The sequence below is a fragment of the Rattus norvegicus genome, chromosome 6, assembly GCF_021556685.1.
Source record: "Rattus norvegicus strain SHRSP/BbbUtx chromosome 6, alternate assembly SHRSP_T2T, whole genome shotgun sequence".
Lineage (NCBI taxonomy): Eukaryota > Metazoa > Chordata > Mammalia > Rodentia > Muridae > Rattus > Rattus norvegicus.
This window is the reverse complement of record NC_141539.1, coordinates 140,133,749-140,146,335: the sequence shown is the minus strand read 5'-3', so window position 1 is coordinate 140,146,335 and position 12,587 is coordinate 140,133,749.

The following is a 12,587-nucleotide window of genomic DNA, read 5'->3' as shown; positions in this document are numbered from 1 at the left end:
AATCTGCAGGAAATGGACAATTTCCTACACAGATACCAGGTAATGAAGTTAAATCAGGAACAGATAAACCAGTTTACAACCCCATAACTCCTAAGGAAAAAGAAGCAGTCATTAAAGGTCTCACAACCAAAAAGAGCCCAGGTCCAGATGGGTTTAGTGCACAATTCTATCAGACCTTCATAGAAGACCTCATACCAATATTATCCAAACTATTCCACAAAATTGAAACAGATGGAGCACTACCGAATTCCTTCTATGAAGCCACAATTACTCTTATACCTAAACCACACAAAGACCCAACAAAGAAAGAGAACTACAGACCAATTTCCCTTATGAATATCGATGCAAAAATACTTAATAAAATTCTGGCAAACCGAATCCAAGAGCACATCAAAACAATCATCTACCATGATCAAGTAGGCTTCATCCCAGGCATGCAGGGATGGTTTAATATACAGAAAACCATCAACGTGATCCATTATATAAACAAACTGAAAGAACAAAACCACATGATCATTTCATTAGGTGCTGAGAAAGCATTTGACAAAATTCAGTGCCCCTTCATGATAAAACTCCTGGAAAGAATAGGAATTCAAGGCCCATACCTAAACATAGTAAAATCCATATACAGCACACCAGTTGCTAACATTAAACTAAAAGGAGAGAAACTTGAAGCAATCCCACTAAAATCAGGGACTAGACAAGGCTGCCCACCCTCTCCCTACTTATTCAATATAGTTCTTGAAGTTCTAGTCAAAGCAATCAGACAACAAAACGAGGTCAAGGGGATACAGATCGGAAAAGAAGAGGTCAAAATATCACTATTTGCAGATGCTATGATAGTATATTTAAGTGATCCCAGAAGTTCCACCAGAGAACTACTAAACCTGATAAACACATTCAGCAAAGTGGCTGGGTATATAATTAACACAAATAAAATAGTAGCTGTCCTCTACACAATAGCGAAACAAGCCGAGAAAAAATTAGGGAAACAGCACACTTCATAATAGTGCCAAATAATATGAAATACCTATGTGTGACTTTACCCAAGCAAGGGAAAGATCTGTATGATAAGAACTTCAAGTCTCTGAAGAAAGAAACTGTAGATCTCAGAAGATGGAAAGATCTCCCATGCTCATGGATTGTCAGGATTAATATAGTAAAAATGGCCATTTTACCAAAAGCAATCTAAATATTCAATGCAATCCCCATCAAAACACCAATCCAATTCTTCTAGTTTTCGACAGAAAAATTTGCAAATTCATCTGGAATAACAAAAAAACCAGGATAGCTAAAACTATCCTCAACAATAAAAGGACTTCAGGGGGAATCACTATCCCTGAACTCAAGCAGTATTACAGAGCAATAGTGATAAAAACTGCATGGTATTGGTACAGAGACAGACAGATAGACCAATGGAATAGAATTGAAGACCCAGAAATGAATCCACACACCTATTGTCACTTGATTTTTGACAAAGGAGCCAAAACCATCCAATGGAAAAAAGATAGCATTTTCTGCAAATGGTGCTGGTTCAACTGGAGGTCAACATGTAGAAGAATGCAGATCGATCCTTGCTTACCACCCTGTACAAAGCTTAAGTCCAAGTGGATCAAGGACCTCCACATCAAACCAGACATACTCAAACTAATAGAAGAAAAACTAGGGAAGCATCTGGAACACATGGGCACTGGAAAAAATTTCCTGAACAAAACACCAATGGCTTATGTTCTAAGATCAAGAATCGACAAATGGGATCTCATAAAACTGCAAAGCTTTTGTAAGGCAAAGGACACTATCGTTAGGACAAAACGGCAACCAACAGATCGGGAAAAGATTTTTACTAATCCTACAACAGATAGAGGCCTTATATCCAAAATATACAAAGAACTCAAGAAGTTAGACCGCAGGGAGACAAATAACCCTATTAAAAAATGGGGTTCAGAGCTAAACAAACAATTCACAGCTGAGGAATGCTGAATGGCTGAGAAACACCTAAAGAAATGTTCAACATCTTTAGTCATAAGGGAAATGCAAATCAAAACAACCCTGAGATTTCACCTCACGCCAGTGAGAATGGCTAAGATCAAAAACTGAGGTGACAGCAAATGCTGGTGAGGATGCGGAGGAAGAGGAACACTCCTCCATTGTTGGTGGGGTTGCAGACTGGTACAACCATTCTGGAAATCAGTCTGGAGGTGACTCAGAAAATTGGACATTGAACTGCCTGAGGATCCAGCTATACCTCTCTTGGGCATATACCCAAAAGATGCCCCAACATATAAAAAAGACACCTACCTGCTCCACTATGTTCATCGCAGCCTTATTTATAATAGCCAGAAGCTGGAAAGAACCCAGAGGCCCTTCAACAGAGGAATGGATACAGAAAATGTGGTACATCTACAAAATGGAATATTACTCAGCTATCAAAAACAATGACTTTATGAAATTCATAGGGAAATGGTTGGAACTGGAAAATAATATCCTGAGTGAGCTAACCCAATCACAGAAAGACATACATGGTATGCACTCATTGATAAGTGGCTATTAGCCCAAATGCTTGAATTACCCTAGATGCCTAGAACAAATGAAACTCAAGAGGGATGATCAAAATGTGAATGATTCATTCCTTCTTTAAAAGGGGAACAAGAATACCCTTGGCAGGGAATAGAGAGGCAAAGATTAAAACAGAGACTGAAGGAACACCCATTCAGAGCCTGCCCCACATGTGGCCCATACATATACAGCCACCCATATAGACAAGATGGATGAAGCAAAGAAGTGCAGACCGACAGGAGCTGGAGGTAGATCGCTCCTGAGAGACACAGCCAGAATACAGCAAATACAGAGGTGAATGCCAGCAGCAAACCACTGAACTGAGAATAGGACCCCCATTGAAGGAATCAGAGAAAGGACTGGAGGAGCTTGAAGGGGCTCGAGACCCCATATGTACAACAATGCCAAGCAACCAGAGCTTCCAGGAACTAAGCCACTACCTAAAGACTATACATGGACTGACCCTGGACTCTGACCTCATATATAGCAATGAATATCCTAGCAAGAGCACCAGTGGAAGGGGAAGCCCTGGGTCCTGCTAAGACTGAACCCCCAGTGAACTAGACTGTTGGGGGGAGGGCGGCAATGGGGGAGGGTGGGGAGGGGAACACCCATAAGGAAGGGGAGGGGGGAGGGGGATGTTAGCCCGGAAACCGGGAAAGGGAATAACACTCGAAATGTATACAAGAAATACTCAAGTTAATAAAAAAAAGAATATTCATAACAACCTATAAAAAGATCTAATAAAAAAAGGAGAGGTAACCAGCAATAGGGATAGCATTTGATATGTAAACAATAAAATGATAAATAAAAAAAGAAAGTTATTTGTATAATATAAATCTATTATTATAAATAAAATGTATGATGAGAATTTATTTTACAGTATGGACCACCTTTAAAAATAATTCCTAACATTTAATAAAAAGCATCTATATTATTGTATACTAACTACATTTACATAAATTTATAGTTCTATTTTATGGTGGGCTTTCCTACATTGACAAAATATAAAATTCTGTCACATTGTTCGAATAATTGCATAACAATATTTATTGCAAATATTATTGGTACCTTATTAGTTTTATGTAATTACATTTTCTAACTGTTATTACTTTATTAGTTATATTCATTTAATTATTGCTGTATAATTACCTTCCTAATATATTTAATGTGAAGAAGAAAAACAAGAAGATAAAGAAAAAAAGGAAATAGAAGAAATAGTAAAGTAGGAAGAGAAAGAGAAAGAATGATTAATGATCAGTGAAAAGACCTTTATATGACCAGACACTAAAAATGACAATTAGTTTTAGGCTTTTTGAAAAGGCTTTTCTGGCTTTTCTTTTATCTTTGGTTTGTTGATTTAAGACAAATATTATATTTTTGTTTTCATGACTGATTAGTTCTTTTCAACTTTGCCCAGCCATTTTTAACCAATAGAGAAAACTGATGTAGCTTGAATTTCCTTGCAAAGCAAGCAAATAATTAAATCTTCATGACCTATAAGTTGGGGTACAGAAATATCAGTGTATTTGTAAACAAGAATAGTAAATGAAAAAGTTAGTGTATAAAATTATGAAACCATTTTTCAATTTATTCATTTAAACATCTATTTAATTTGCTTAAACTGAAATACTAAACTTGGAGAAACAGAATTAAATTGGAATATGATTCATGTACTACTTTATTAACATTTTCAATAATTGTGGGTTAAAGTAGTCATGGACATTGAAGCTACAAAGTTTCACTTTGGATATTATAATTTCCATATCAAATGTATTTTTTTTTAAAATTATCTTTAATCATTTTTTACGGTCCAGTGTTATTTCCCTTGCATTCTGTCGTCCAACAGATTCTCATCCCATTTCTCCTCTCCCATCTCCTAGAGGATGTTCCCAGCCACCCGATCCCACCATACCAGTACTATCCACACCCTGAGCCCTCAAGTCTGTGTGGTTTAGATGCATCTTCTCTCACTGAGGCCAGACCAGGCAGTCCTCTGCACTGTATGTATCAGAGGCCTTGGACCAGTTAGTGTATGATGCCTGGTTGAGGGTTAAGTCCCTGCGAGCACTAGGGAGATTAGGTTAGTTGAGAATCATCTTCTTATGGGGTTGCCCTTCTCTACAACTTCTTCCAGCCTTTCCCTGGTTCAACCTCAGGGGTCCCTCTGGCTACTGTGCATTGGTTGGGTGAAAGTTTCTGCATCTGTGTCATTCAGCTTCTTTTTGGTCCTCTCAGAGGACAGCCATGGTAGGTTCCTGTCTGTAAGCACACCATAGCAGCAGCAATAGTGTCAGGCCTTGGAGCCCCTTCTTGAGATGGATTCCAATTTGTGCCTAACACTGAACCTTTTGTCCATGTCTATTCTCCATTTTTGTCTGTATGGTTCTTTTAGGTAAGAACCATTCAAGGTCAGAGTTTTTGAATGTGGGATGGCAAACCCATTCTGACATTTGATGCCCTGTCTTTTTACTGGAAGTGGACTCTACAAGTTCACTCTCATTACTGTTGGGCATTTCTTCTAAGGTATATTCCTTTGAGTTCTGAAAGTCTCCCATATCTCTTGTACACTCTAGAGTGTCCTCACACCCCTTACCTTTAGAGGTTGCCTGTTTTCATTTATTATGCTTGCCATCAGGACTTCACATCTGCATGCCCACCAATAACTGATCATGTTTCCCTTTTTTCTCCTGTCCCTCTCTCACAGACAGGTCCATCTCTCTTTCTGCCCTCCATGATTTCTTTCTTCTCCCTCCCAATTGTGGTTAGGGCATCCTCCTGTGGGCCTGTGGCATGGTCAACTTCTTAAATTCTGTAGATTTTATCCTGGGTGTCAGGAACTTTTGGCTATTATCCACTTATTAGTGAATATCATTTATGAGGGAAATGAAAATCAAAATGTCCCTGAGATTCTACCTTATACCAATCAGAATGGCTAAGTTCAAAATCTCAGGTTACAGCACATGTTGAAAATGATATGCAAAAAGAAGAACACTCCTCCCCTCTTGTTTGCATTACAAACTGGTACAACCACTTTGGAAATCAATCTGGAAGTTCCTCAGAAAACTGGAAATAGATATAACTGGAGACTTGGGCAAATACCAAAAAAAAAAAAGAAAATGCTCCATCATGTACCAGGCGAATGTCATTTTGGATCTTAATTACCTCACTCAGGATGATACTTTCCACTTCCATCCATTTGCCGGCAAAATTCATTATATCTTCATTCCTTATTACTAGATAGTATTCCAATGTAGAAATGAGCCATTTTTTTATCCACTCTTCCATTGCACAACATCTGGGCTATTTCTGGCTTCTGGCTATCTCAAAAAAGGCCACTATGAATATAATGCACATGTACCCCTGTGGCATGGTGGGTCATATTTTGTTTTTGTTGTTCACTTCGTTTTGTTTGGATTGTGCTTCTCATCTTACTAAAGGCAGAGAAACTTGGGGTGGTTTCTCTCTCTGATCCTGAAATCATGTATTGTTTCTTTGAATGTGAACTAAAATAGTACCAGCTGTGACAACTGTCTGCATATATATATATATATATATATATATATATGTGTGTGTGTGTGTGTGTGTGTGTGTGTGTGTGTGTGTGTGTGTATGTATATTATTTATATATAATAACTTACATATAATAGCTTTTTAAACTCATTTGAGATCACCTTGGCAGTATTTGTCACAATAAATGATTAATCTCACATTTGATTGCTCACACCCTTCACCCTTCAAGACATCTGTTTGTTGGAGCACATTCTAGACTGTTTACACAAAGCAGTAGGTGTGATGTCAGGGAAATGAAACAATGAGTTATATAAACGCTCATGCATCATGACAACTGTATTTCTACCCTATTATACAGAACAAGTGATTTTCTGGAGTCAAGTGTGTATGGCTAATGTACAAGATGTCTATGGTTATAGGTTACTGACTGAAAATAGGAAATATTTTGTGCAAGCAAATACCTCGTTTGGTATTAGAATTTAAAAATAAGCTTAAACCATCATGTGGAAAAAAGATAATATTTTCAATAAATGGTGCTGGTTCAAATGGCAGACAGCATGTAGAAGAAGACATATCGATTAATTCTTATCACCATATACAAAGCCCAAGTCCAAGTGGATCAAGAACAACTACATCAAACCAATACACTCAAACTAATAGAAGAAAAAATGAGAAAGAGCCTCTGACACATGGGCACTGGGGAAACTTTCCTGACCAGAACACCAATGACTTAAGCTGTAAGATCAAAAATCAGTAAGTGGGACATCACTAAATTGCAAATCTTATGTAAGGCAAAGTGCACTGTCATTAGGACAAAATGACAACCTACAGATAGGGAAAAGATCTCTACCGGTAAATCCTACAATATATACACATATATATTGTATATATGTACAATATATACAAAGAGCTAAAAAATTTATAGTCCAGAGGAAAAACCCTATTGAAAATGGGGTACAGAGCTTGTTGTAAGACCCCAGAGTGACCTTACCTCAGGAGCACAACTCACAGAGCACAGGTTGATAAAGTGACTGTTGCAATAGCATGAGTGTATAAGGGTTTTAATCCATGTAAGTGGGGTTGCTTATCCACGCAGGGAGAGGAAACCCTGAACTCAAAAGCACACAACTTTTATTTGTTACAGAGAGCAGACTTCAGCAACAGTGTTAGCTGGTCTATTCTCATTGGTGGTACACAGGGCAAAGGATCTATTCAGCTATTTGCTGAGCTGCTCAAGGGTCTGTTCTTGGCTCAATTAGTCACTTTCCTCATCCAGCCCTACATCTGACCTTGGTGAATCACTGGGAAAGGGCAAAGTTGGCATGTCCCTTAGAGGGAGGGGTAAACCAAGTGGTCAGGCCGAGTCAGGATGACATTTTGTGGTTGTTCTCGGGATTTAACAAAGGGAGGGGTAAGGTCTCTTTCAGAGAACAGGATTCTTTTTTGTCTCTATTAGCTTAGTCAGAATTGCCTCAATATCTTGATCACCAAAACTTTATCATATCACTGGGCATCCTAATGTCAGATGTATCTTTCAGAAAGATCACAAGTTTGTCATAGGCATCCTGATCGCTAGATGTGTTTCTCAAACCTTGTTTCCCCAGCTTTGTTTTTCACATATATCAAACTATTTCTTCAAGCTAAACAAAAAATCTGGGGGTGGGTTTCTGTCTTAAATCCATGTTATTGATTTTTTTTATACTTTTGTTTTTTTGAGACAGGGTTTCTCTATATACACTTGGATGTCTAGTGCTTGCTCTTTAAAATGAACTTGCAAACATCAAAGGTCTTCCTGCTTCTGATTCTGAGTTCTGGGATTTAAGGCTAGTGCCACAATTGCCTGGCTAGAATGTTTAAACATCCGTGTGTGTGTGTGTGTGTGTGTGTGTGTGTGTGTGTGTGTGTGTGTGTGTGTGCCTGTAGAGGTCAGAAAACAACTTGAAGGAGTATGGTCTTTCCATCCTGAGGTTTCTGAAGAAGGAACTCAGGTCCTCAGCATTGACAGCAAAATGCCATCTTCTGCTGAACCATTTCACTGACCCTGCATCTTTGTTTTAAAAATCATTCATCTAAAGCCATCGAAATGTAAAGTATACATCTAACTAAATGTGAATTTAAAACAAAAAACTTTAATTCCCAGGGGAACTAGACAGTATAGTCAGATGACCAGAAGGGTCACTGGTCAGGCCCAAGAACTTAGATCAGACTGTGAAGACACAAATGCTGTGACCCTTGCTCCTTCCACTTGTTTCTAATGAGCATCAGTGGTTCCAAGAGCAAGCTCTGGCCAGAAGACAACATCTCTCTCAGCCTCTATTTTTCTTCTCTTAACAACCAGCTGACCTAGGTTTCTAATTGGCTGTTAAGCACACCTTGAGCAGCTCCAGAGCAGTCTGGCTCTCCATTGGTCCCCAAATCCAGGTAGCGCCTGTAGTCCCTCCCCTTTCTCCGAGTTCCTTCTGGAATCTACTTGAGACTTAGACTAAACTCTCGTCCCCATTGGCTAAAGCCTGAGGTCGTACCTTCGCCCCAGCTCTGCTCTGCACATTAATTGGTAGAGCTACCCCCTGTCCACTGAGCGAGGGCCGTGCATGGCTGGATGCAAGTCGTTGCAGGGAGTGGCCTGCAGGAGTATTGTTCAACTCTGATGGGGTGTTGTGGAAAGGGGAGTGCACCCTGCCTGGTGCCCCTGAGCTGCTGCACTTGCTGACTTAGGCGGACAAGGCCATGCTATTCTTGAGTACCAACAACCAGGGCTCACAGTTTTAGCTGGCACTGAGCTTCGCCTACTTGGTCTTCACAGTACCACGCACTGAGCAACTCTTCAGATCTGTGCCATCCATAGCTTGCCCCACCTGGGGATAGAGCCTATACACACACAGCCACCAATCCCAAACAATATCCCTGATGCCAAGAAGTGCATTCTGACAGGAACTTGATGTAACTCTCTCTTGAGAGGCTTTGCCATAGTATGAAAAATAGAGAAGAAGATGCTCATAGCCAACCATTTTGCTGAGATAGGTGTCTCCATTGGAGGAGTTAGAGAAAGGATTAAAGGATCTGTAGGAGTTTGCAACCCTATAAGAACAATACCAACCACAAGAATTCCCAGTGAATAAACCACCATTTAAAGAGTAAAAATGGGCCCACCCATGGCTCTAATGAGTACCACCCATGGGCATCAATGAGTGGAGAAGTCTTTGGTCCTGCCAAGGCTGGACCCCCCAATGTAAGTTCCCACAGTGTAAGGGTGGGAGGTGGGAAGGAGTTGGTGAATGGGTGGGGTGACACTCACATAGAAGAAGGGAAAGGGTATGGGATAGGGGATTTATGGACAGGAAATCGGGAAAGGGGCTAACATTTGAAATATAAATAAAAAATAACCAATAACATAAAGGAAAATATAATTAATGAATACTAAAATGTTCAAGGTAATAACTACTATTTTTTAAAAGTGTCAAAAAAGAATCTACCTCTGTGAGAAGACAACTGAAAATCATGTACAGAAATATACCTGGACTTGCACCATTAGATGGTGGTCTGCTTTGTGATATGGTTGTAGACAATATCACTGGGATAACCTAAATGCAGATCCAGAAACAGTGCCTCACCCAAGTATTCAAAGTAAAAACAGCAAACTAAGTTGCCTTAAAGTATATATAAGTGTAGAAAGATTCACATTAATTCTGTGATATTTTGCCAAATGTATCTGACTATTAGGGACTTGGAGATTAAAAAAAAAGTGGAAATATAATGTTTGTTTGCAATAAACTCATATCCTATTACACAAGGTGGCACATCACACAAAGTCATGAGAGACCCCCAGCACCTGCAGTGGACACCTGACTCTGCTCTGTTGAACCCTATATCCACCGCTAATACCCATAGCCAAAAGATCAGGCAAAAACAAAAAAAAAAAGGGACTCAAATGATAGACACCCAACCAGTCAAGAAAGACCCATGCAATGTACTCATTGGAAGGATTCTCTAATGACATCTGTGCCTCTGATCAACAGTACAAAATGATCATGGGAGGAAGGTATAGTGTGGTAAATGAACATAGAAGAGGTCATCTTCATGTTCAAAGAGCACCGTCTATGTGACATGATGAAGGGGATCATTTCTTATTTACCTGGGAGTACATGGACAAGGTAGGGATGAAGATATTATCCCTGAAGTTTATTAAGCCAACGTAAATTGATGTGTTTGGGAGGGATATTAATCTATGTTCAGCTTCCTTTTTATATCCACTAAATCCTAACTATTTACTCAAAGCAGGCCTAATCTCAGGCTGACAGCCCAGTCCTGGCCAATGCACATCAATCTCAGTTTTACATGAGCCTGCATCAAATTATTTATGTCCTTGTACTTTTTCATACATGATGGCTTTTTTCTGAATTGAGGGTCACATGGTTTAAGGAAAGGGTACTCTGGTTCACAGTGTGTGTGAAATAATTTTCATTATTCTCAGATTCCATATTCTAGGTTTAGCTAAATGAGTTACATTTGTCATGGTAAAACTCTCACAAAACCTGTTTCTCAAATATACTGTCTCAAGGTATTCTATAACAATTTATATTAACTCTGTCTACATCATTCCAGAAAGAATTAGAAAATGCTGGTGTTATAATATTTATTATCGGAGACACATCTAATTGGGATTTCAAATCCAGACACAATAACAATACTAGGGATACTTCAAATACCCAATCATTAAAAAATCTGAAGTGCATTCCATCTCTTATTGTGCCAGAGACAGGGAAAGAAGACTTTAATGTTTACTCAGACACAAACCTCCCTGCATAAGAGGTCTTCTTAACATACAAGCTTATGGGTGTTTAAATGTTAGAATATATAGCTTCTCCTTCCCATTCAAGCAATCCTTTAGAGACCCTTTGCCTTGTTATATTCTGTGACATATTCTTTCCCTCTGAGAATGTCCACTTCATTTTGTCAATCCATATGATACCTGTATGTATATTTAAATTATATTAATTCTTACAAAGCAAGATCCTAGGTACAAATAAAGCTTTCTTATATTCTTTAATTTCAGTTAAACTTTGTATAAAGTATCATTTCTCCATTTCCAAAAAATAATTTCATGTTTGAAACTTGTTTGTCCTGTATCTGCTCCCTTCTTTTGTGTTATATTTTGAGAAAGTGTTTCTGCCTTGTCACTTATTGACTGCTATTCTGGAAAAGAACTAAAGAGATCTTGGTGCTTTTGTTCCTATGTCTCATCACAGGTCTCATGTTAGCATTCACCTTACTCAGTTGATTGGCTTAATAAAGATCATTTCATTTTCGATATCTGAAACATAATTATGCAGGTTTTATGTATCCTGTAATATTGTATTCTCCATTTTTAACACAGAAATTATTTTACTTTTTAGTCTCTAAATCTCATCTTTCTCTGAAGACTTAACACCGTATTGTTTTTTGTACATGTCTATAACCAAATTATTTTCCTTTTCAGCGTGGAAAAACATTTCAAACATATATAACTAAATCAGAAGCTCATTTGTGCTAACCTCTAGGTCTCTACTTCCTGCACATTGCTTCTTTCTACAACCACAGGAGCTGCATAGGCCTATTGTCTAATATGGTACTCATGGTTTGGAGATGGCTTCTGCCATCACTCCAGGCCTCATTTTCCATGGGTCTATCGGCTGCTGTAAGAACTGCTTGTAAAACAGCAAGCTCAGCTGGGTCTCAGCCACTCAGCTGTTTCTGCCACTCGCTCATTGTGCTGGTTGCTAATAAGGCCCACTTGAGCCCTGAGGAATGTGGCCTTGCTCCCCATGTTTTGAGACAGCCTGTATCCTCATTGTTTCAAAAGGGAACATAGATTTTGGACATTATCAATTATAACAAATATCGCACAGTGCTAGAAAAGTGCATAATTAACTACCTGACTGCCAAGTTAACATGGCCTGAGGCTGTGAAATACTGACAAAAAGTCCTAAACTATTATTAACAATTTATGTCTTCGGTATGGAAACTTGCCTATTTATATATTACTCCTACTAATATAGCTAAGATATTACACACACACACAAACACACACACACACACACACACACACACACACACACACACCATCACCACCGCCAACACCCTTAGCACCATTATTATCACCATCATCTAGGATCATTTTGGCAGAGATTCAAGAAGCAGGATGAGAAATAGCAAAGAAAAAAATGTGGTCCTTGCAGAGAATAGGGTATGAGATACCCCTGGGAATACAGAGAATAACAAGGGGCATCCAGAATTTTCATGGCTATAAAAGTTGAGTGGAGGCTCTATTTCTCAATCAAGGCTCTGAAGATAAGCTATCAAGGACAACATTTATTCTTAACCTACTGAGGAGTAATCCATGTTGTCAGAGCTGTGGGATAGGGAGATGTGGCTATAGGAATCTCTAGGTTTCTACCAGTGTCTTTGAAGTTATGTAAGGATCAAAAATACATTGTGTTCCTCACTTTATTCTTAATCAGAGTGTGCCATGATGTAAATGC